The 23836-nt window shown below is 40.2% G+C and overlaps 1 protein-coding gene across 8 annotated transcripts in view; it reads left to right on the top strand.

The window, feature by feature from the left end:
* Positions 1 to 23836, top strand: part of PTPRM (protein tyrosine phosphatase receptor type M) — an 826360-nt gene that overhangs the window by 212433 nt on the left and 590091 nt on the right. The gene's annotated exons all lie outside the window — the stretch shown is intronic.

Raw genomic sequence — 23836 nt, 5'->3', positions numbered from 1 at the left:
AATTATCCTATTCATTCTTTCAAATCAGTCAACATTCAACAAATGTTTATTAAACACCTGCTATGTGCTATGCATTGTTTTAGATGCCTGAGATTTTTCACCAGGTGAAACAAATAAAGATCCTCTTCTCAGCCTACCTTAAATTCTTAGTCTGATAAGATCGTTCCTGGATGGGCTTACGATTATATGCTAGAAAACCACATTTTCCCACATTTATTAATGACTTTCTAGTGGTGAGTATTTAAGAGGTAATCCAAAATATAGTTCATCAGACCCAGCACATTAAAGCATCAAATCTAGCTTTCCATATAGCTTTCTTCTTTAAAAAAAAGTAAGATAAAAAGTCTAAATCTTAGGCAAGTGGCAGCACAGTATTTTCAGATCAGTCTGCCTTAGAAAACAAAGTAATCTTATACATATAAATGACACTAAGGAGTCAAGAACATTTGCTTTTTTGTTCTGTATCATTTGGTTCTCGTGATGGGCCTGGAAGATTGGGTGGCATTATCCTCATTTTACAACATAGGAAACTGAAGTTCAGAAAAGGAATACTTTACCCAGGCATCCATGGGAGAACGACAGCCTTCACTTTTGTTCTTTGGAGTACCCTTATATATTCTCTTCACGTGAGAACATGCATCTGGGGAAGAGGCTAGTCTTTCATTTCAGATGCATGCATTTGGATCTTCTTGAAATGAATGTGAAGGCTGTTGACCATGGGTCTACATGCCCTGCCCAGGTCAGCTGCTGGCTCTATCAATGTGCAGCTGTTGACCTTGGTCAAGTTCTGAAGCTCCCTGTTTTAGTCCTATTATCTGTAAAATATTAGTAATAGCTGTTCGCGGAACGACTACTATGGGCCTGGCTATAGGTGCTAGAGCTGTAGCAATGGAGTTTCTAGCCTCTTGATGATTAAATCCCATGGAGGAGGCAGGCAGTCTACAGGTAAGGGTAGAAAATAGACTGTCATGGTGGGAAGTGCCAAGAGTGCTGAAGAGGAATCAGGATAAGGGCTTAGAGAGCAATGGGGGTTGCAGACAGGGACAGCTTTTCTGAGGATGCATCTTTCAGTAAAGACCTAAATCCTGTCAAGACCAAGAGGCCATGGAGGCTGAGTGATCCAGCGTAGGGAAGAGCAGGAGTGTGCTCTGCTGGAGCTAGGGGTGGGAGTCAGACCACATAGGACCCTGAAAGCCATGGGAAGACGTTTAAAACCTACCTCAAAGAGTTATTGACCAGGTGAGACCCAATAACAGACACCAGGAGCTTAGCCTCTACCCCGGCCCAGTGCAATGTTCAACAGATTTATTTCCTTTATTAGTATTATTAAATAATTTAGAGGCAATTTGGTATGAATTCATCTCTTAGCTTAATTTTGACTCAGCTAAATGGGCAGCTTTTGCTAAATTCTTATTTTCTCTTCTGAATGATGCCAGGTAAGAAATAGAAGATATAAATCTCCATCTAATTTTTGATTGGATTAAAAAGCCCCAAGCTGAAATAAGTCTATTAAAATACAATAATTAAAAAAGTCTTTAATCAGTATATTTGTTTCAAAACCCTATTAATATCTCAAATGAAATTTTCAGATATTTAGATGCAGCAGTGCCTATTTTTTTGAGTCAAGATTTTTTAAGTTGTAAAAAATTAATGTTGAATCTGCATACAATCAAATACACTGATTTTTTTTCTCCTTCTTTTATTTTAGGTTCAGGGGGTACATGTGTAGATTTGTTAAATGGGTAAATTGCGTGTTGCTGAGGCTTGGTATACAAATGATCCCATCACCCAGGTAGTGAGCATAGTCCCCATAGGTGGCCTTCCAGCCCATACCCCTGTCCCACCATTCCCCCCAAGCAGTCCCCATTGTCTATCATTCGTTCCCATGTTTGTGTCCATCTAACAGTGTTTTTTATCTGGATGGTAGGATTTGAGGTTATGGCCCCAGCATTTCCATCTGACACATTTCCTTTATAACCAAGTCTAACTTTATCATAAAAATTAACACTTAAATGTTTGGGAGGTGGGCATTGAATTTGACATTTTTTTTAGTTGAATCTGAATAATTCCAGTCACTGAACGCAAGAAATGAAAATTGAGTTACTCTCCTTCCTTGAATATCTCATTCAGTTGTCCACACTGAGGCTCCCACCTGAGGTCTAGCTGTAATATAATCACTAGTGAGCATTCGTCCTCCCTAGGTCTTACTCAGACCACCTTGATGAGGCTTAGAATGAGTTTACAGTCAGCTTTTATATGGTGAATGATGAGACAAAGCAAAATAAATTGGACTGGAGTTGTAGTCTCTCAGCAGTTTCGAAATTACAAAATTTAGAAAAATAACTTTAGATGATTATGAAGAAACAAACCATTTCATGTCAGTGACCTGTGGGGAGCACTTAGTGAAACACCACAGGCTCTGTGTAGCCTCTTTTCCATGTGCGTGGACACCATGTGCCCCTTCAGTGGCCCTTACTGGTTGTGTGGGTAATGGGTGTGTGAGGGAGGGTTCTTCCCATGAGGGAGATGCTGGGTGATGGAGCCAAAGGCAGGGATTACGTTTCATGTTAATTAGGAAGGAAGGAAGGAAAGAAGGAAGGAAGGATGGATTTTAGTTCTTGAATTACACATCTGATTTGGTGTTTTCCTCCTTTTAAAAAATGTAGTAGAATATACATAGCATCAAATTTACTATGTAAACCATTTTTAAGTGTACAGTTCAGTGCATTATAAATGCATTCACATTGTACAACCATCACCATCGTCCTTCTCCAGAACTTCTGTGTCTTCCCCCAACTGAAACTCTGTACCTATTAAACTCTAACTCCTCCTTCCTCCTCCCCCAGCCCTGGCAACCACTGTTCCACTTTCTGTCTCTATGACTTTGGCCACTCTAGGTAGCTTATGTAAGTGGAGTCATACAGTGCTGTCCTTTTGTGTCTGGCTTATTTCATGCAGCATAATGTTTTCAGTGATTCAGTTTTTCTATACAAAAACTTTCAGAGATTAAAGCAGTCATTCTTTAAAAAATATTTTGATTTTTAATATCACACTGTTTCAAGGGGGCCAATGTCAGCCACTATATTATGTATGACCACTTATTTCAGTAGTTTATATTTAACATTCAACAAATGTTTTCCTTTAAATTTGTTCCAAATTCCTGTCTTGGCAGATTGGAAGCTTACAAAAAGTAAGAATAGTGGCTAGCTGTGTTTTAAATATTTGCTAAGAAGTATACAAATTAGCCTGTGTTTATAAATAATGTGTTTTAATAGTTTTATTTCCTGCTTAAATTTCCCGTAAAATTGTACAAGATGACATCATAAGAGTTATGTGGAGCCAAGTAATGGAATAAACAGGCTGATCATGACAGATGTTGTACATCTTTTAGTTAGCATCTGGTAGTGGAGTGGGTGAGAGGTGGGAGAGGTGAGGACTAAGGGTGATCAGCAAGGGATGGTTATGCTGCCTTTCCTGAAAATATCCACCGAGGATTCACTCAGCTCTCACAGCCTGTGTGTTCCACCTGTTGGGCTCCATAGTGTGAGGGACTCATGCTGGGCAGGGCCAATTTATTGGGACAGAGAAACCCACCTTGGCAATATGAGTCAAGAAAGGGACAATGGGTTTTGAGGTGACACTCATGGACATTCCCTTAGTCCCAGAGTCAGAGGGGTTAGTGGGTAGAGATGGAACTGATTTTTGAAAACATTTTCTCTAAAGACCAGAAAGTCCAAGGCCTGAGGAAGACTTCCCACTTGGATTCAGGGCAGCAGAACAGTGCCCTCTCTTTTTATTATTATTTTATTTATTTATTTGTTTTTAGAGATGGGGTCTTGCTTTGTTGCCTGTGTTGGAGTGCAGTGGCGTGATCATAGCTCACTGCAGCATCAAACTCGTGGGCTCAAGGGATCCTCCTGCTTGGGCCTCTGGAGTATCTGGGACTATAGGTGCATGCCACCATGCCTGGCTAATTTTTAATTTTGTGTGTGTGTGTGTGTGTGTGTGTGTGTGTGTGTGTGTGTGTAGAGACAGGGCCTTGCTATCTTGCCCAGGCTGGTCTTGAACTCCTGGACTCAAGCAATCCTTCTGCCTTGGCCTCCCAAAGCACTGGAATTACAGGTGGAAGCCACTGTGCCCAGCCCAGTGGCCTCTCTTTACTGGGGTGGATCCATGGAGTCACAGGGGTTTGGAGTGGGCCATCACTGTGCTAGCCGGCACAGCCCACTGGCCAGTGGATGGTGACGTTAGAAGATCCCTCACATTGACACCAAGATGGGGAAGGCCTTGAAAGTTCTGTGTGGCCTAGGGCACTGCTTCACTGTATTCTCCTTCTGCCTGTGGGGGATCATTACAGGGTCCCCCATAAAAAAGTAGCTGTCCAGACTTTCCATAGTCCAAGAAGTCAAAGAGCCGAATACATTTAAATAAATAATTGTTAGGCCTAGATTATCCTTTTCACTTTAAGACCAGGAACAAATAGAAGTTCCTTCCCACTGTGAAAGGTGATCCCAGGAATTGGGTCATTCTTGTCATACCTAACTAAAACAGAGTCAAGAGGCCGGAGGGGAAAAGCACCCTGGACACACACCATTGCTCCAAGTATGTCATTCTCTGCCAGCCCAGCTGCTGAAGCTGCCTGCTGTAACCTGAAACCAGTTTTATCTAATAGTTCCTGGAATACCTGCTGTGACTCCTAAAACTCCTTTTATCCCACCACCTTACCCACCATCGTCACTCAACAATCAGAGCTTGCCCAGCTTCTCCAAACTTTTCTAGTGCCAATGAACTATGGCACTAGAAACTATGTTTCAGCTTTTTATAAAACCCCCAACCTTCTATATTCTTCAGATCTACCAAGACCACCCAGTCTGCATGTGTGCCCAAATTGCAGCTCTTTTCTCCTGAATAAAACAGTAAATTCAGAGATTAGTCTCTACATTTTTATTTTGACATTGACACTGCTTTTTGAGCACTGCTGTGTGCAAGGTGCTGTTCCAGTCACCAGGGATGCAGGGAGACATCAGCCTGCAGTCTTCCAGGCCATGTAGAAGTGGTGTTGCAAGTGAATGCTGTGGGGGAAGCTCCATTTGTCTGCTCTGAGCCCAAGGAGGCTGCCACTCAGATGGAGGCCATGGGGTGAGGGCAAGGGGAAGGCTTCCAGGAGGTGGGAGCACCCAAGAGGGGCAAGAGAAGGTGAGTAGTGATGCTGGAACAGGTAGAAACGCCAGACAGAAGGACATCCTGTGTAAAGGCAGTGAGGGGTGGGAAGGGAGCACAGGTGTTCACAAGGCTTCCTGGGAAACTGCATGTAGTTCTAGGGACTGCCAAGTACATGGAATGGGAAGAGGAAGAGGTCCAGACATAGGCGATGAGCCGGTGAAGGATATGAAGGAAGAGGGTGATTTGAGTGTTGATTTCTGGCAAAGTGAGAAGAAAAGAAAATATTTAACTGACTATGTGTAGAGGAAAATTCAAAATTTCTGATAAGAGTGTTTCCAGAAAAGATGTAATAAGGAAATTTGGTTAGTAAATGAGTACCAAAAAGCATATGAATATGTTGGAGAATACCCTCATTCTTAGGAGATTCATGCTGAAGTGTTAAAAGATATAAGTGTTAGGATATCTTTGCAGAAAAAAGTTTGTGTGTATGTTGAGAGAGAGCGCGCATGTGTGCAGATATGGTAAGATGTTAACAAATGTTGAGTCTAAGGGAAGTGTGCATTTATTAATTTTTCTGTACTTTTGAAGCTAAGCAAAATTTCCAGTATAAATGTGGGGCAACAAGAGACATTAATTGAGGTACACCGACTTCATGTCATGCCAACACAATTTTTCTCCACTGGTACATTTTAGGCAAAATGCTATTCCATCAAATTGCATTGAAAGTGTTTATTTACAAAACCCAGGTTGAGCCACGTCTTCACTTTCTGAGCATATCGTGATGATCATCGGTCATTACTGGAGAGGTTTAGTAGAGCTGATGGACTTATGTAATACCGATTTGGAGCCACTAACTTAAAGCGTGTAATTTTAGGACTTTCTTAAATAGGACAAATGCTTCACATGGTTTTATGCCTCAGTGGGTGTCTCAAATATAAAGATTCTTATCCTATTGGTAGATATTTTGGTGGTTAACTTTGTTGGAAAATGCATAAGGAATTATTACATTTTATTTTTGGATACATGCTTGCATTCGTTTGTATCCTATCCATAATATGGGACTGAATACAGAAAAAATCATACAGAATTTCTTGGCAGACTCCACTAGATGATTGTGCAGATCATTATTTTAAATAAGTGGACTTTAATGCATAGTTAACTGATACTTTATTCTAGGAGATTGTGATGAATTATATCTTAAAGCAATATGTAAAAGCTTAAGTGGTCGAAAGAGAAATAAATATAGCTATTTAATTAATTGTCTGCCGGACAATTGTAATGCCTCTGTCTGGTGGGTGGACAAATTGAAACAACTGATTATGCAGCATTAGTAAGTGTCTAATTGGATATGTGGGGTAGCATATTAATATAGTGGCACTTTTAGAGAGGGTGTCACTGGAAATTTGTTTTTCAAATGACCAGTCCTTATTTGTATGCTTTGGGTCCTCTAATATGCGGTTGTTTCTTAATTGTATATTTCCTTGCTTTGTATCTTTCCTTGAAAGAGGTATCTTTTATATTTATTCTGTTACCCATAGAAAATGCATAAAAAATTGAAATCCTTGGCATAAAACTTGAAAGTGCAGACTAGGTTTGATCCAGTGCTTTTCAAAGTAAGTATAAATAAATGAGGTTTCTGGTAGTCATCTTGGGAAATTATGAAAACCATCATATGCCTTCTCATGGCACATCTTTTTTCTCTGTTGAAGACGCATCCTATTACACACCTTGTGAAAATGGTGTCACCTCCCTAATTGTACTCTGTAAACAAAACATCCCTTAGTTCCTGATTGTCCTGGCTTACTGTGGAGTGACAGGCTGCAATTTGCCAGTAGGTCAACCACTGAACTGATGACAAGTGACCTTTCTAACACTGCAATCAATGCTTGTTATTTGGAAAACAGAATGATACAGTTTGTATTTTTTAGCAGATGGGTCATTGGGTCAACCCACCACTGACATGTGAATTTGTTACTTGGGCTGGATGAGTCAGTTCAGACAGAAATGTTAATTTATTTGAATTGATCTGAGTCTTGCTCTTATAAAAAGGTGTTGGACATTTGTTGATGGCACAAATTATTACAAATAATTGGTTTTATACATCAGTCAAACGAAGACTTTTAGAGGGCCCACTTGATACAATAGCATTATATACTAGCTTTGGGAAGCATTCACCATAATGTATTTTCTCCACATTTGATATTTCTCAATGGTTTTGAGAAAACCCAATTTACATAAGTGATCTTGCATGTGTCATATTTAAATAGTATCTCTCCCCATGTTGCCTGAAATGTGTTTGGTGTTAGACCCCATGAAGAGTCAGGAGGATGATTAAGTTCTGGAAAAAATGCTGGGAAGAGATGAACTGTCATAAGAGATAGCCCCTGTGGTTGTCAGTGTTGTTGAATGACTGCTTCCAGCTTTCACCTGCTAGAAACATGGGAAGATTGGGCATCTCTGTTGCATTTGACTTAGATGTTACTCCACATGCTTTGGCTGGTGAGTGTGAGTGAAAGTGACATGTGCTATTTTCAGGCAGAAGCTGCTAGAACCAGGATGAGAGTCAAGGTGTTCTCTCCCCTTCTTCCTGTCACGGTGACTGTGGCAGCATTGAGATGCTTTTAGCCCAGATGCCTGAGTGAGGAAGATGTAGAAATGCCTTCCCTTGCCTCTCACACATTCACACACACTCAGATGACTGCAGTGGGTGTGTGCCTGAATGAGAAATAAGCTGTGTTGTATATGCCACTGAGATTTTGGAGTTGTTGAATGGTTCTCTAACTCTTTGGTCTTAGGACCCCTTTATACTCTGTAAATGTTTTGAAAAATCCGCAGAGCTTTTGTTCAAGTGGGTAATATCTACTTCTATTTTCTGAATTAGAAATTAAAACTGAGAAAGTTTGAAAACACAAGAGTCCATAAACATCTCTTCCATTGGGCATCAGAGCAGTGGTGTACACCTGTGAGAGTTGAGCGTGAACTGAGAATAATAAAGTCAAATAATGTCTTCTTATGATCATGAAAATAGTTTTGACCTTGTGGCCTCCCTGAAAGGGTCTCAGGGATTTCAGGGGTCTCTGGCAGATACTTTGAAAACGACTGACCTAGGCCATGCTAGGTGATGAGCATACCTCGATAAGTTACAGTTACAGGCTCAGAGAAGTTGAGAAGGAAAAGAAAGAAGGGAAAAAGATTTTGGAAGCATTGCAAAAGAATATCCCTGAGTGTTAGGGTTTTCTTCTTCTTTTTGAATAAAGTCAATATAAATAATTCATTCCTGTTTTTGAGAAGTAGTCCCTCTTTATACTAATAAATGCCTATTTTACTAGGCTATCAAATGAAATAATGCACATAAAATTACATTGTATGAAGCCACATAACTGTAAATATTAATTCTATGAAGGTTGAGATTATGAAATATTTTGCTTTGGAAAAATATGAAAGTATGAGTAGTATTCATATACTTAGGTGTAGGCTTTCTGGATGGTAGAGGGTTGGAGAAAGTGAAATATTAAAACATTTATATATGACTGAGCTTATCTAAGTTCCATCAGTAGTGCTGCTTCTGGGAGTTTTAACGGTGAAATTGTCATATATATTGTAATGATGAAATAATTCCAACCCCTTTTATGAAGTGTATAGTGACAAAATGATATAAAGGTGGCTAAACATGTTTCGAAAGACTTGAAAATTGTGCTTAATGGAAATTTCATGTGCATGGATAGCAAATCCCATAGGTGAATAGTCACATGCCTATCAATAGCCCAATTCTGTAAGGCAACATATTTATTTCCTAAGATATGAGTTCTAACAGAATTTGCTAATATTTGAAAGGCATCATAGACAAACATTTTCTGAGCTTTTTGTTAATATAGCCATGGGAAAGGTTACCAAGGGAATCTGATGATCTTTGTAGATTTGTCCAGCTGTTATAGATAGTTAATATTTAAGCTTCAGGAAGGAGACCTAAGTGGGTGACCTCCCTAGCTTTTTGGTTCTCCTTTTTTTTCAGTAAATACTTATGAAGTATGTACTGTGGAATAGCTGTTATTGTATCCTACCAGATAAAGAATATCTTGGGCTGGGCACAGTGGCTCACACCTGTAATCCCAGCATTTTGGAAAGCCAAGGCAGGAGGATTGCTTGAGCCCAGAAGTTCAGTACCTGTCTGGGCAACATAGCAAGACCTGTCTCTACAAAAATAAAAATACAAAATTAGTCAGGCATGTTGGCACATGTCTGTAGTTCCAGCTGCTTGGGAGGCTGAGGCAGGAGGATTGCTTGAGCCAAGGAGGTCGAGGCTGCAGCGAGCCGTGATTGTGCCACTGCACTCCAGCCTGGGTGATGGAGTGAGACCCTGTCTTTAAATGATGATGATGATTATTATTATTAATATTGTCTTGGAGGATCTATGTACAAGGTTTCTGAGGTCACAGATTTCTGAGGTTAGCAAAGTTGATCAATGCTTTACTTGACAGAAAAATCAAGTATTAGAATAATGCACTGAATGGAAGAAAAGAAAATTAAATTCATGAAGTGGCATAGACTTGCTGAAGATTAATTTCCTCTACTAATTGGCTACCCATTATGGTGGTTTTTGAAGCCTGGGACTCACTTAAGAAAGGGCCTGTTATCTGGAGTCCCTAGCAGGCTGAAAACGCTAAGATTTGATAGGTGTAATCAAGACAGCCAGAAGTCGCTATCTGCCCATTTGCTCTGGCTGGCATCTTTAGGAAGCTGAATACATATCATTCTCCTTTCTCAAGTATAATTGTGCTTGTGCAGGGAAGGGTTGCCTTCGCTGAGAGACCGCTTATCTTCATAAAATGCCTATATTTTGTTCATATACGGTTACCCTGGCACTGAAAAGAGAAATGGTTGTGTGTTGTTTCATTGCAACCTTTAAGTAATAAAAGTCTGTAGTTGTGATTAGTATGAGCATTCACATTTTCTTACCCCTGAAATGAGGCAGTAGCTTCTTTTCTCATTTAATTTATCTTTAATAAGATTGTTGATAAGCTTTAAGCCATGCCACACTTTAAAATTTCAGTAATTCCTTAAATCCCCCAGCAGATGGAGACGTGGAATTCTTTGCTCCTTCACTGGGGCCTCTGCTGTTGCCCCAGGTGACTTTGCTTGACTTCTAGTTAAGATGCAGTGTCAGGTTTTGCAAATGAGCTAATGAATATGCTCTTTTGCATTTCTTTTCCTCCTCTTGTTGGCCTGCTTAAGAGTTCTTACTTACTTTTGCGTCTCATAAGGTCATTATCATTACTGACCTTCCCCAGTAGATAAGAACAATATTTTCTTTAGAGACATATTCTCAGCAAAGCACAGAAGAGAGAATCCTCTGAGCTCCAGGGGAGCACGTTTAAATCCCATGTGAGCCTTTCACAGGCAGCATCCTGCCCATGTTTTGATTCAGAGTAAATCCCAGAGGTCAGATGCTTTTTCAGCCAGCAGGGTAAAGTTTGGTCACGGTTTTCTGGGATCAGCATAGCGGCTAGAGAGCCTCTCCTCTGTGGCTTGTGGCTCTGCATACCCACTGACACAAAGAGGAAGGGATTATTAACAGTCTTATTTTGAAAGGGTCTTCTGATTCAAGTGATTATTTTTCTTTCCTCCCTGATTCACTTATATCTAGTTTACGAGTATTAAAGAGGAGATCTCTCTAAGACTTATCTTTGACAAATGCAATAAAACCTTTCAAAAGTATTAATTGGTGTGAAGCCCTTTAGAAAGTCATGCCATTTGTTGCATTTCCTGCCTTTATTGCTATTTCTACTAATCACCTGGGAAAAATTACTGGTTTTTAAATTCTTAAGTCCAGTTCTTTCTAAGCTGATAAACTTTCTCCCAGTAAATTAAAAAGAAAAGGAAGATAACCTTCCAAGGTAGCTCATGGGAGTGGTTGCTAACTCTTAATAATTGAAAATGAAAGTTGGTTTAAAAAAAAAAACACATATGCAAAATAACTCACCAAACATGAATCAATAAAAAACAAATTGTGATAAAAGGCATGCTCTTTAAAGGAGCTGGTAGTTTGTCATGTTTATTTATTTTTTATTATAAGGCTTTCTTCATTATTTGAAGACTCCTCTTACAAATGTGTTCTTTTCCAAGCTAAATAATGAATTACATTCATGTAAGACATTTTTACTTACCTTTTATGCCATTATAAGAGCAAATGACATGGTTATTTCATATATGTCTATCGACTTACTGAGTTCTGAGAATAGGACACATCTGAATTCAGTAGGCCCTGTGGTCTAGATCCCTTTTTTTTTCAGATTAAAGAACTTTCCAAAGAAAAGGAAACTCTTTGTTTTTTGCTAAGAATTTACATAATAGAAAAAACGTACGTCTTGGTGTAACACTAGATGCTGTGACAAATAAATCTCACAATGTCAGTAACACTGTGGACCTTTATTTCCCATTCACATTATAGTCTATTGTGGTCCCAGCTTGGAGGTGGTTGGGTTGGGAGCTTGTTACACATAGACATCCCGGTTGAAAAGGACTCTGCATCTTCAACATGTATTTTCCAAGATTCTAGATGTCAAGTGGACATCCAGATGGCACAGGAAAAGTCCCTGGAGGATCTGTGTGGAGGTTTCTGTGGGCTAAGTCTGGAAGTGGAGAGAAAGGCAGCTGGGAGTATGGTTTAGTTGGATGCACAGAAGAAGAAGAAAAGGACATTTGATGAGTAGCTGGCAACTTCTGCCCCACTTGGCCTTAGAGGTTATTACTTAATAAAATGGTCCTGGTAAATTATTACAGGAGAACATTATTTAAATTGAATATAATGATTACTTTTTTGTTCTATAAAGGAGTGCTATCTTTAAAAATCCAATTAATTGACTAAAATAATGTTTTGAGAATTAACTTTATGATGTTTTGATATAAAAGTCAAGAATTAATCCATAACAACTAGATCTTACACAAGTAGATTTTTTCCTAAGCTTTATATTATTAAACCATACCCTAATATTTTCATAAAATATTCTCTTCCCTTAACTCTGATAATTTCCCAGATAGAGCAAAGATATATGAGCATATATTGCTACTTAATTCAGTAAAGCAAATATCATTGAATAAATGTCAGCTTTTCCAGGGAAATCACTGCATATAACCTCTCTGGATAATATATTTATCAAAAAATCAATACTAAAAGTAAACGGATTTTTAATACATCTGAAGGAGCTTCTTAATAAACCAAAATGCTAACCCATAATTTAAAGCTGTTGGTACCAGTAGGTACTTAGAGATGACATCATAATTTTTGTAGATTATTCTTCATAGTGGTCTGTGTGCTACATTTAATTCAGTTTTTACTTTGTGCTGGGGAGATGTGATTTATTTTAGAGGCATGTAAAGACTATTCTGGCTTCTCTTTCCACAGAGGAAAACCCCAGAAGGTGCATGAAGAGCCTGTGGCTCTTCTGATCTCTTCCCTTATGTTTTGCTCTATTCAGTGCCGGGTGGTTTTGCCTGTCTTCTCCTGTCTATCATCCCTCTGAAAACATCTGCTTAACTTCCCCGGGCTCATACCCCTTGTTATTTGGGCCTGCATTTCTCAAACTCTTGCTATCCATTGATTATATGACTGACACATAATACATTTTTTAAAAGATCAATCACAAATTTTAAAATAATTTTTGAAAAATCGTATTTTAAATTAACAAAAGTGTTTTTTTGTTTGTTTGTTTTTGCTTTTTATTTTGAGATAGGGTCTCATTCTGTGGCCAGCTGGAGTGCAGTGGCGCGATCACGGCTTACTGCAGCCTTCACCTCCCCAGGCTTTGGGGATCCTACCACCTCAGCCTCCCAAGCAGCTGGGACTACACAACACAACACCACACCTGGCTAATTTTTTTGTTTTTTGTAGAGATGGGGTCTTTCTATGTTGCCCATGTTGTTCTCAAACTCTTGGGCTCAAGTAATTCAACCACCTTGGCCTCCCAAATATTAATAAAAGTAGCCTTTTACTAGTGAAATAATTTTTTTAAATTTTATTACCAAGTTATCTACATAGATGGCCCTTGAGATTTCTTTCTGCAGACTCTGCAAGGACCAAATCAAGGAATGTCCCACAATTAAAAGCTGGACATTTGGATATTTCAACTTGGAGATAATAATAAATATATTCCCATAACACAGTTTGATGGCATTTGGCTTGTACATTTTATTGAAGTGTTAGGGTGTGGTTTCTAGTTATGTTCTGTCATATGCCCAATAGGAAGGCAGCTGTTAGCGTAGTTGTTAAGAGCACCCTGACTTCACCTCCTCACTACGTGACCTCATTCAGAGCACCCTGACTTCACCTCCTCACTACGTGACCTCATTCAGGTTACTGACTTCTCTGAGCCTCAGTTTATTCGTCTGTAAAATGGGGAAGTTTATGACTCACACCGTGATGTTGTTATAAGAAGTAAATGAGAGAATGTGTACAGAGCTTAGGACAATGTCTGATGCAGAATCCAATTAATCATTTTCTTTTCTTATGGGTAATACTTTTAATATTGTATCTCACAATGAGGAGCACTTTCTCTTATGTTTTCTCTTAAATTTTTTTCACTTACCTTCCTTCTAAATGACAGTGTTCCACTGTAGCAAAGCAGTTCTCCTCCTCCATGCACAGTGTGCTTGAAATGTGGTTATTTGGAAATTTGCCTAAAAGTTGGTTATTTTCCCCATTCTTCCTTATTCAACAGTGGCTCAAGATGGGGAGGATTATTGATATGGAAGGGAAGTGGTGGGAAGGGAAGGATGTGGTCACTGGAGAGAGCTTCATGCCCGGCCTGTGCTCAGGGACCTAGGTGAGGACAGGCACTCCTGCCTTTGTGCCCAAATGTTGCATTTCCTAAGACCACCCTGGCCCACCACACCCCCATCTTGTCCCTATGAAAACCCCGAGACCTTTGCAGGCAGACACACAAGCAGCTGGACATCGAGGGGAAAACATTAGTGGAGGAAGACATAAGGGGCTGGAGGTCAAGAGGACATCGAGGGGAACATAGCGGCAGAAGAGCACACCACCAGACACTGGCACGCCGTCGGCCTACAGAACGATGCGGAGGTTGGCCTGGTGCAGTTGGAGGAGAGCCTGGGCCACTAAGCGGTCCGACTCCAGGGGAAAATCATCTCCCTTCTGGCTTCCCCATCTGCTGAGAGCTACTTCCACTCAATAAAACCTCGTACTCATTCTCCAATCTCACGTGTGATCTGATTCTTCCGGTACACTAAGGCAAGAACTCTGGGATACAGAAATCCCTCTGTCCTTGTGATAGGGCAGGGGGTCTAATTGAGCTGACTTAACACAAGCCGCCTATGGATGGCTAAACTAAAAGAGCACCTGTAACACATGCCCACTGGGGCTTCAGCTGTAAACATTCACCCCTAGACACTGCTCTGGGGTCGGAGCCCCTCACACTGCCTGTCTGTATGCTCCCCTAGAGGTTGGAGCAGTGGGGCACTGAAGAAGTGAGCTACTCCCCCTGTCATATACCCTGGGAGGGGGACAGGGGAACCGTTCCCGTTTCATTATGATGTTGAGTTCCACCTGGGTATGTCGTGGTATGAGGGTGAGGACAAGAGGACCATAGGGCCCAAGTCTCATCGTTAGACTTTCCACATTATCTTCCAAAAAGGATATACTATAAGGGATAGAGACTTGTGAGTAAGATTAAAAGTAGAATATGTTCATCATATTGCCAAACCTGCTCAATCACACTGCTGACAGTGTACCAAGAATTAGTATTTTTAGTGTACTTTTTAGATTGTGAGTAGCGTAACTATATTACATTATAATTGTTATTGTTTGAAGTGTTAATATGTTAAACATTTAAAGTAATACCACTTAAAAATTAAATCTTGGCATCTATTTAATATGCCAGGGACCTCACAATAGAATTGAAATGGACTCTTGGACCTCAAGTTGCCCTGTACCAACTGTTCCCTGGGGATAAATCAGGTATGGAGTGGTAGTTGTGGCTGTCAGCTCCCTCCACAGATACCTGGCCAGTGCTCCAGTAGCACCAACCTCAGAGGACTGTTCCCAGTCTACATCATGGCTTACAAAAGCGAAGCTCACATGTATTTAAAACATGCTCTTCTCTCGTCAGAAGATCAAAGTTGTAGAGCACTTTTTCCTTGTGATCACCAGATGTACTAAGAGCTGATTCACGGGCTTCACTCAGGCGTTTGGCTGCTGGCAGGTATTGTGGATCGTCGTTGTTCTCCATCGAGTGCCTCTGATTTTCTGTTGCCATTGTATTTTGGCATTAGACTGGTGGCCAGTGGTGTCATTTGATGTAGGAATTCTGTCAGTAAGCTCTTCTACCTTCTCTCTGACCATAGCCTGGTTCATCAGCCTTTCAGCTGTTTTTAGGAGCATCTCAAAGTGGGATCTGTTTTTTAAAACTCTGAGGGGATTTTTAAACCTCTAAGGAGAACAATTTTGAATGGTGCCTGTGTAACTCAGGGTTCTTCTCTTTCTTTCCTGACAACATTCTTAGGTTTATAGAAGAAATTAATTGTGCTTGTTCTGGGAAAAAAAAAAAAAGCTATATTGGAGTACCCAGAGAAGCCACTTTGAGACTTTCATAAACTCTTTGTCATGTCATTGTTTGTGAGAGTGTTATGACAGTCAGTTTACAGAGGAGTTGAGGTAGATGCATTGCAGGTCAAGTTACATCTGACCTTTAGCTATTCATCTTCTGCCTTCCTATTGGTACTTTCTCTATTTTGGCAAAATCTATGAAACCATCCCTCTTTGAGATGTTTTTGAATGAACACATACTAATTTACATTGTATATTTGTATCACACAAAGTTTTGTTCACCAAGATATTACCACTATTTTTATCGCATTTTTTCTTTGTTTCTTTCTTTCTTTTTTTTTTTTTTTTTTTTTAGAGAGACAGGGTCTTGTTCTGTCACCCAGGCTGAAATTCAGTGGCAAGATTATAGCTCACTGAACCTTGAATTCCTGGCCTCAAGCAATCCTCCTGTTTCAGCCTCCCAAGTAGCTAGGACTACAGGCATGCACCACTACAGCTAATTTTTTAATTTTTTGTAGAGACAGAGTTTCACTGTTTTGCCCAGGTTGGTCTCGAACTCTTGGGCTCAAGTGATCCTCCTGCCTTGGCCTCCCAAAATGCTAGGAATAAACCACTTTTGAAACAGGATTTGTTTTTTTGAATTTGGACTCAAACACCACACAGCAATAACAAAGATGGTAGATTTAACAGATGTGATTAGTAACAAGCAGATGATGTAAATACACATTAACGGATGTTCACTGGTGATTGGCTGAACCGGCAGAGAGACCAGTGCCTGTGGATGGCAGGTGCCCCTTATGCTCACACAAGTCACAGGCCAGGCTGCAGATCACAGTACAGATCCCCTAACTTTGAATTTTGAGGAAAAGAAACACACACATGCATAACCTATAAGAGTAAACAAAAATCACTTGCATTACTATGCAAACTTAGACCACATGGCTCAAAAAGTGTGGGCAGGAGGGCATGGGTACACTTTTTACCCTGCCTTTGCTGGAGCCAATTCATTCTGGGAGAGCAGCGTGAGAGCTCACCTCACTCCACAGCAGGTCTGAGCAGGGTACAGCAGTGTCACCCAAGGGGGTGTCCCTGATACCGTGGGCCATTCCCAGGGGTAGGGGAGCAGGCCAAATGCCACAGTCCTCTGAGGCTCAATGGCTCTTCAAGTCCACCAGACTTAGAGCAGTGGAGTCCAAGCAGCTCTGGATGCTGTTGTCAACCTCCAGTCACATCACTGGGTTCAGATTCACCCCCACACCCGTATTGCCATAACACAATGCTTTACAATCTGAGGCCTAATTTAGCCAGTCATCTGGTGACCATCTCAAGGGACCTTTGTCCGGTGGTGCACTGAGCCTGAGCATGCCAGCCTAAAGGGGAATTTTCTTGTCATTTCCCTCTGGATGCGTGTATATAGCACACATGTAACTTTTAGGGACAAAACAATTATTACCAAGGTGACTGTGAACATCATGACTTTTCTTATATTTCACATCTGTGACACGTATGCAGTGGCTGCATCACCAATGGGGGTCACCAGATAGAGGTCAGTGCTTCATGATGCCACGTGTCCATGACAGACTCAGCTCCACTCATGTACCTGTCCTTTTTCACCCTGAGCACTGGTTTCTAGGTTCTCTAAAATGAAGATGAAACACCTACTTGAGTCGGGTGTCTAGGGCTGGGCTTTAATCAGTGCACATGGCCTCATCTCTTGTGACCCTGCTCTACTGTCCTGAAGCACATGCAGGTGCCTGGCCTTGCCTGCCTCCCTGCTGTCACTGCTCATGACACTGGCCTGTGAAGCCTCCTGTCCTGTCCTGAAGTCCACCAGACATTTGCTGTTTGTCCTTTGTGCTCCTGTTGCTTTGTGTGGAGATTAACAAGGTGCTGCCTTTATTTCTCTATTGCATTCGATGTGCCCATATCCAATGCCAGCCTCTCTTCTCCTTAAGATTAGGGTGTTCCTCCACTCAGAGTAGCCTCATCTTTGACCCTTCAGTTTGTTTGTGTAACGTTGCAGTGATCTTCAACATTGCAGTTGAAGATGACAAAGTTGAAAAGAGATAATTTTGCAGATCATCTAGATGGCTTACCAGCTAGTTAGATGCATGTGAACTCATGTGGGCTTTTAGGCTGTTGTCTGAAAGTACTCAATTGAGCATAATCCTCACTTCTTCTGGCCTTCAAATCTGGGAAAGCAGCACCCAGGAGAATGTGCTGTGATGACAGCAGCAGCAGAATCCCTGGAACATCGAGTTCCTAGAAGCTTGTCTTTTTCATAGCAAGGGCCCGGATGACACCTGCAGTGTTCCAGGCAATCTAGTGTGTTCTTTAGCCACAGTCTTGAGAGCTGCTAATCTTAAATTTAGGGTCTGCAGCTGCTGCTGCCAGCACTGGTGGACACTCCTTCCAGCTGCAGAATCCCCTGTAGCCACTGGGATTTAATTTTTAACCTTGATATCTGCCTTGACTTCAGATGTCCCTGTGCTATTTTCATTGAAGCAGGGGAGGACTCTTCCATTCAAGTTAGGACTCTCTAATTAGATTAATTAATTAGGTCTTGTGGTCTGCTGGTGATAGGTACCCTAGGGTTAGAGGTCTCCCACTTGAGTGACAGAGATGAGTGAGCTTGTGATATGCTATCTGTGCAAGAAAGAGTAAATAAAATACCCACGAGGGTTGGTAGTTCAAAAATCTCATGGAGATTGGTAGCACAACAATGTGAACATACTTAACATAATTGAACTGTACCCTTAAAAATGGTTAAGATGGGCCAGGCATGGTGGCTCACTCCTGTAATCCCAGCACTTTGGGAGGCCGGGGCGCGCAGATCACAGGGTCAGGAGTTCGAGACCAACCTTGCCAACATGGTGAAACCCTGTCTCTACTAAAAATGCAAAAATTAGCTGGGCGTGGCGGCAGGCGCCTGTAATTCCAGCTACTCAGGAGGCTGAGACAGGAGAATCGTTTGAACCTGGGAGGAGGAGGTTGCAGTGAGTAGAGATCATGCCATTGCACTCTAGCCTGGGCGACAGGGCAAGAATCCATCTCAAAAAAAAAAAGGTTAAGATGGTAAATTTTGTGTGTATTTTATCACAATTACAAACAAAACTTCTTAAAAAATTACCTCAACACCTCTCAATCTCTTTCAGTTCAGCTCTGATTTTTGTTTTTTCTTTAGACCATATTTTTGTGCATGATGTGAATTAAGGGCCAAATTCATTTTCCCTCTTCCTTTCTCCTTCTCTATCCTTATGTCTTCTTAACACTCTTTTTGCTTCCTGCTCACTTCCAATATGGAAACTCACATTCCCCAACACCGTAATTTAAAAGACGATTATTCTCTGTTCTGTACCTTTGTTAAATAAATGTAAATACATAAACATATACATATATTTATTTATGTATCTGGGCTCCTCATTCTGTTCCATTGCTTAATTTGTCCATTTTTGCACCGGTAATTACACAGACTTGACAACTATGGTTGTATGCTGTGTTTTGATATCTGCTAGACCAAGTCCCACCTTGTCCCTTTTCATGTTAAGAGTATCTTAGATACTGTTTTAGTCTGTGTTGCTATAACAAAATACCCAAGACTGAGTAATTTATAAATAATAGAAATTTATTTCCCACAGTTCTGGAGGCTGGGATATCCAAGACCAAGGTACTGATGGATTTTGTGTCTGGTGAAGGCTCACTGCTTCCAAGATAGTGCCTTGCTGCTGCATCCTCACATGGCAGAAGGAGGAAGGGCAAAAGGGCAGATGGAGCTCTCTGAAGCTTCTTTTATAAGGACATGAATCCTCTCCATGAGGACAGAGCTTTCAGGGCCCAATCATCTCCCAAGTGCCCCCCTTCTTCATACTATCAACTTAGAAGTTCTAATATATGAATTTTGGAGAGACATACACATTCAAGTCATAGCCAATACTACTGGCATTTCCATGTGAACCTTAAAGGGAACTTGTCAAGTAAGGCTTTGGTAATATTAAATCTATAGATCAGTTTGGGAGAGGTTAATGTCTGCAATATATCATGTCTTTTAATCAGTGGTTTTGATATCCCCATTTATTTAGATCTTCTTTTTTCTTGCTAATTGAGGCATGAATATATATACCTTTTAAAGAATATATATAATCTACTTACCTGATAATTCCTTGAACACCTTTGGTTAGATTTATTCTTGTTAGTTGATATTTTTTGATGCAATTATAAATGTTGTCTTTTTTAAAAAATGTTGCTGATACATAGAAATGTATTCTACATTTTTATGTTGAACATGTATCTTCCTGCCTTGTTAACTTCAGTTACAAATTCTTTAAGGTTTTCTGTAGATTATTCTGTAATTTTTATATGCATGTATAACATCCTTATTTTGTTCCTGATCTTAAAAGGAAATATTTCCATGAAACATCATTAATCATTAAATAATGGTATTTACTAAGATCCCTTTATGCTGTCCTTACCTTTAACTGGGGTACAAGGCATGGCAGTATCTGTGAAAGTGACAGGATACTACCCTGCCCTGAATCTAGTAAGTATTGTGGGATATTTGGATTTGGGCATCTTACAAATATGAATCTAGGTGTATCCTAAGCAATAAAGTTGTCCCAGCTACTGCAAGCCCACATTAATTGTACCTATTACTAGTATGAACATTGGAAACATTAAATCCCCCCCCCTTCAGTTGATAGCACTTACGTTAAATAGCCAGGTGAGCACCAAAGCATACACTAAATCTATTACAGCGCTGCCCAATGTCATTTTTGGTCATGGTGGAAATGTTAACAGCCATGCATTGCTTAACCACAGGGATATGTTCTGAGAAATGACTGAAAATATGTTTATCAATCTTTTGTTTATAAATTCATGTTTTTCCTCCAATGCAATGGAACCTTGTGCATGATACTGGGGCAATGGTAAGCTCTTACTACTCTAAAGGGAGTGGCTGAGGGCAAGGTCAGATGCATCAGAGAATATAGTAAATAAGTTTCAAAGTTTATTTGTAGCCATCACATGCAATACAAAATAACAGAAAGCAAGTTTTCTTATTAATTTAAGGCAACCAGTTTGACAGGTTGGAGTATCATGTAATGGACAAATCAAATAATTGAATAAGAATTTTCAAAGAAGTAATCCAAATCTTAGTTATCCAATTTAAAGGTTACAGTTGGTCATATAGTCATGTGTCTTTTAATAACAGGGATACATTCTGAGAAATGCATTGTTCAGGCAGTTCTGTCCTTGTGCAAAGATCATAAAGTGTACTTACACAAACCTAGATAGTAGAGCCTATAAGACATGTTGGCTGTATGGTATACCCTATTGCTCCTGGGTTACAAACCTGTACAGCATGTTACTGTACTGAATACTGTAGGTAATTGTAACACAATGATAAGTATTAACGTATCTAAACATATGATGGCATAGAAGACTTAGAAAATATGGCATGCAAGATAAAAACGGCACAGCTGTATAGGGCACTTACAATGAATGGAGCTTGCGGGACTGGAAGTTGCTCTGGATGGGTCAGTGAGTGAGTGAGTGGTGAGTGAATGGGAAGGCCTAGGACATTACTTGACACTACTGTGGACTTTATAAACACTGTGCACTTAGGCTGCATTAAATTTATTTAAAAATATTTTCTTCAATAATAAATTAACCTTAGCCTACTGTACTGTTATTTTATAAATTTATAATTTTTAAAAAAACTTTGACTTTTGCAATAACACTTAGCTTAAAACACAAACATACAGCTGTACAAAAATATTTTCTTTATATACTTATTCTATAAGCCTTTTTCAATTTTTAAAAATTTATTGATTTTTTTCTTTACTTTTTAAACATTTTTGTTAAAAAGTAAGAACAAACATCTTACCCTAGGCCTAGAATTGCTCACTGACATATCACCGTCTTCAACCTCCACATCTTGTCCCACTCACTGGAAGGTCTTCAGAGGCAGTAACATGCATAGAGCTGTCATCTCCTAGGATAACAGTGCCTTCTTCTGGACACCTCCCGATGGACCTACCTGAGGCTGTTTCACTTTTTTTTTCATATGTAGAAGGAGTACACTCTAAAATAACAACAAAAGTATAGTATAACAAATTCATAAACCAGTAACATAGTCATTTATTACCTTTATCAAGTATTATGTACTGTACATGATGTATGTGCTGTATTTTTACATGACTCGCAGCACGGAAGGCTTTTTACACTAGCAGCACCACTAACACATGAGCACTGCGTTGCACTATGATAGGATGACTGTAGTGTCACTAGGCGATAGGAATTTTTCAGCTCCCTTAAAGTCTTATGGGACCATCCTTGTATATGTAGTCCATCATTGGCTGAAATGCTGTTGTGTGCTGCATGATTGTATATTTGTGCTGTCCAGTATGGTAGCCACTAGGTGCATATGACCATTGAACATGAAACCTGGCTAGCATCACTGAGGAACTGAAGTTTTAATTAATAAATTTTAAATTTAGATAGGCAGATGTAGCTAGTGCTTACTGTATTGGAGAGTATAGTGGAGAAAGTACATTTAGAAATATCCTATGTCCTTCCTTCTCTTAGGGATAGCAGCCTTTGGGCAGAAGAACTTTCTCCTTCTCCCCTCTCCCTTCTCTGAGGTTCTCACCGACCTTTTCCAGTTTGCCGCAGCTGCTAAGCTTCACTTGCCACTTGTTTCCTGAGGATCATCACCTTGGGCAGTCCACTCAGCCTGTTTCACCTTCTGACTCTGTTTGCTTAGGGTCCTGCTGCTGCCTCCTGTGTCCCTAAAGAAAGGAGTAAATGTGCTCTCTCTTTCCAAGTGGCCACCACTGGGTCAGGGAATTGTTTTATTTATTTCACCCAGTAAATGATTTCAGAGCTTTCAAAGTTAAGGGCAGAGGGTGGTAAAGATGATGCCACATCACCTAGGCAAGGTTGTTGGAACTCCAGAGGGTTGGATGGGGTTTGTTTGTGGAGGATTAACACTGAGACATGGGGACAGAGGGGAGCCCTGGTGACAGAGGACACAAGACACTCATTGGCATCAGCATTTAAGGGAAATGTAGTTTATTTCTGCCCTGTTTTCTGATACTTTAATATGACAGCCCACTGCCGTTATTACAAATGTGTAGTATTTAACGCTGTATTGCAATTTGGAAAGACTCCTAGATAAATCGGAACAAGTGATTATGTCACTTTGGAATCCGATTTCCTAGTAAATTGATTTTTTTCCTGTAATAAGAAAGCTAGTGTATTTCATTTCTACAGAAAGTATGACATCTTTTTATTGATTCTTTGATTCAGTCATTGATAACATCATTCATTCACTCAACAAATGATTATTGAAAAACTGTTATGTTTCATGCACTCTGCTGTGTAGAATATACTCAAATGTAAAAAAAACTCAGGGAAGTTACAGTTTACTGGGGATATAGACAAATAATTCTAATTGTATAATGGCAGTTAGAATTATGGGATGTCAATGCTGGGTAATACAGAGTGTTACGGAAGCACGGAAGAGGGGAACCTAACATGGGTGGTCGTACAATGCTTCAGAAAGGGGGTGGTATCCAATCTGAGACCACCAGGACTGTAAGCATTTATGGTGGGAGGATGGGGAAAGGAAGAATGTTCTAGATAAATATATTGGCAGGTTATTGCTGTTGTAACAAGTTACCACACACTTTGTAGCTTATATTAAGAAAAAACTTCTTACCTTACTGTTCTAGAGACTAGAAACCCCCAAATGCATCTCACTGGGCTAAACTCAGGATGTTGGCAGGGCTGCATTGCTTCTGGAGGCTCTCAGGGAGAGTCGGTTTCCTTACTTTTTCCAGCTTACAAAGGCTGCTTGCTGTCCTTGGGTTGTGCTTCTTTATCTTCAAAGCCAGGAGCTGGACATCTTTAAATCCCTAACCCTAGCCTCTTGCCTTGGTCTTCCACTTGTAAGGACTCTTGTGATTATGTGGAGCCCACCTGGATAATCTCCCCATCTCCAGGTCAGCTGCTGAGCAACTTTAATTCCCTCTTTCCAGGTAATTTAACATCCTCATGCATTCTGGGGATTAAGACATGGACATCATTGGGGCTGCTATTATTCTGCATACTACA

Source organism: Pan troglodytes, chromosome 17 (genome assembly GCF_028858775.2).
Source record: "Pan troglodytes isolate AG18354 chromosome 17, NHGRI_mPanTro3-v2.0_pri, whole genome shotgun sequence".
NCBI lineage: Eukaryota > Metazoa > Chordata > Mammalia > Primates > Hominidae > Pan > Pan troglodytes.
The sequence above is the reverse complement of the archived record's forward strand: the minus strand, read 5'-3'. Positions and strand labels throughout refer to the sequence as shown.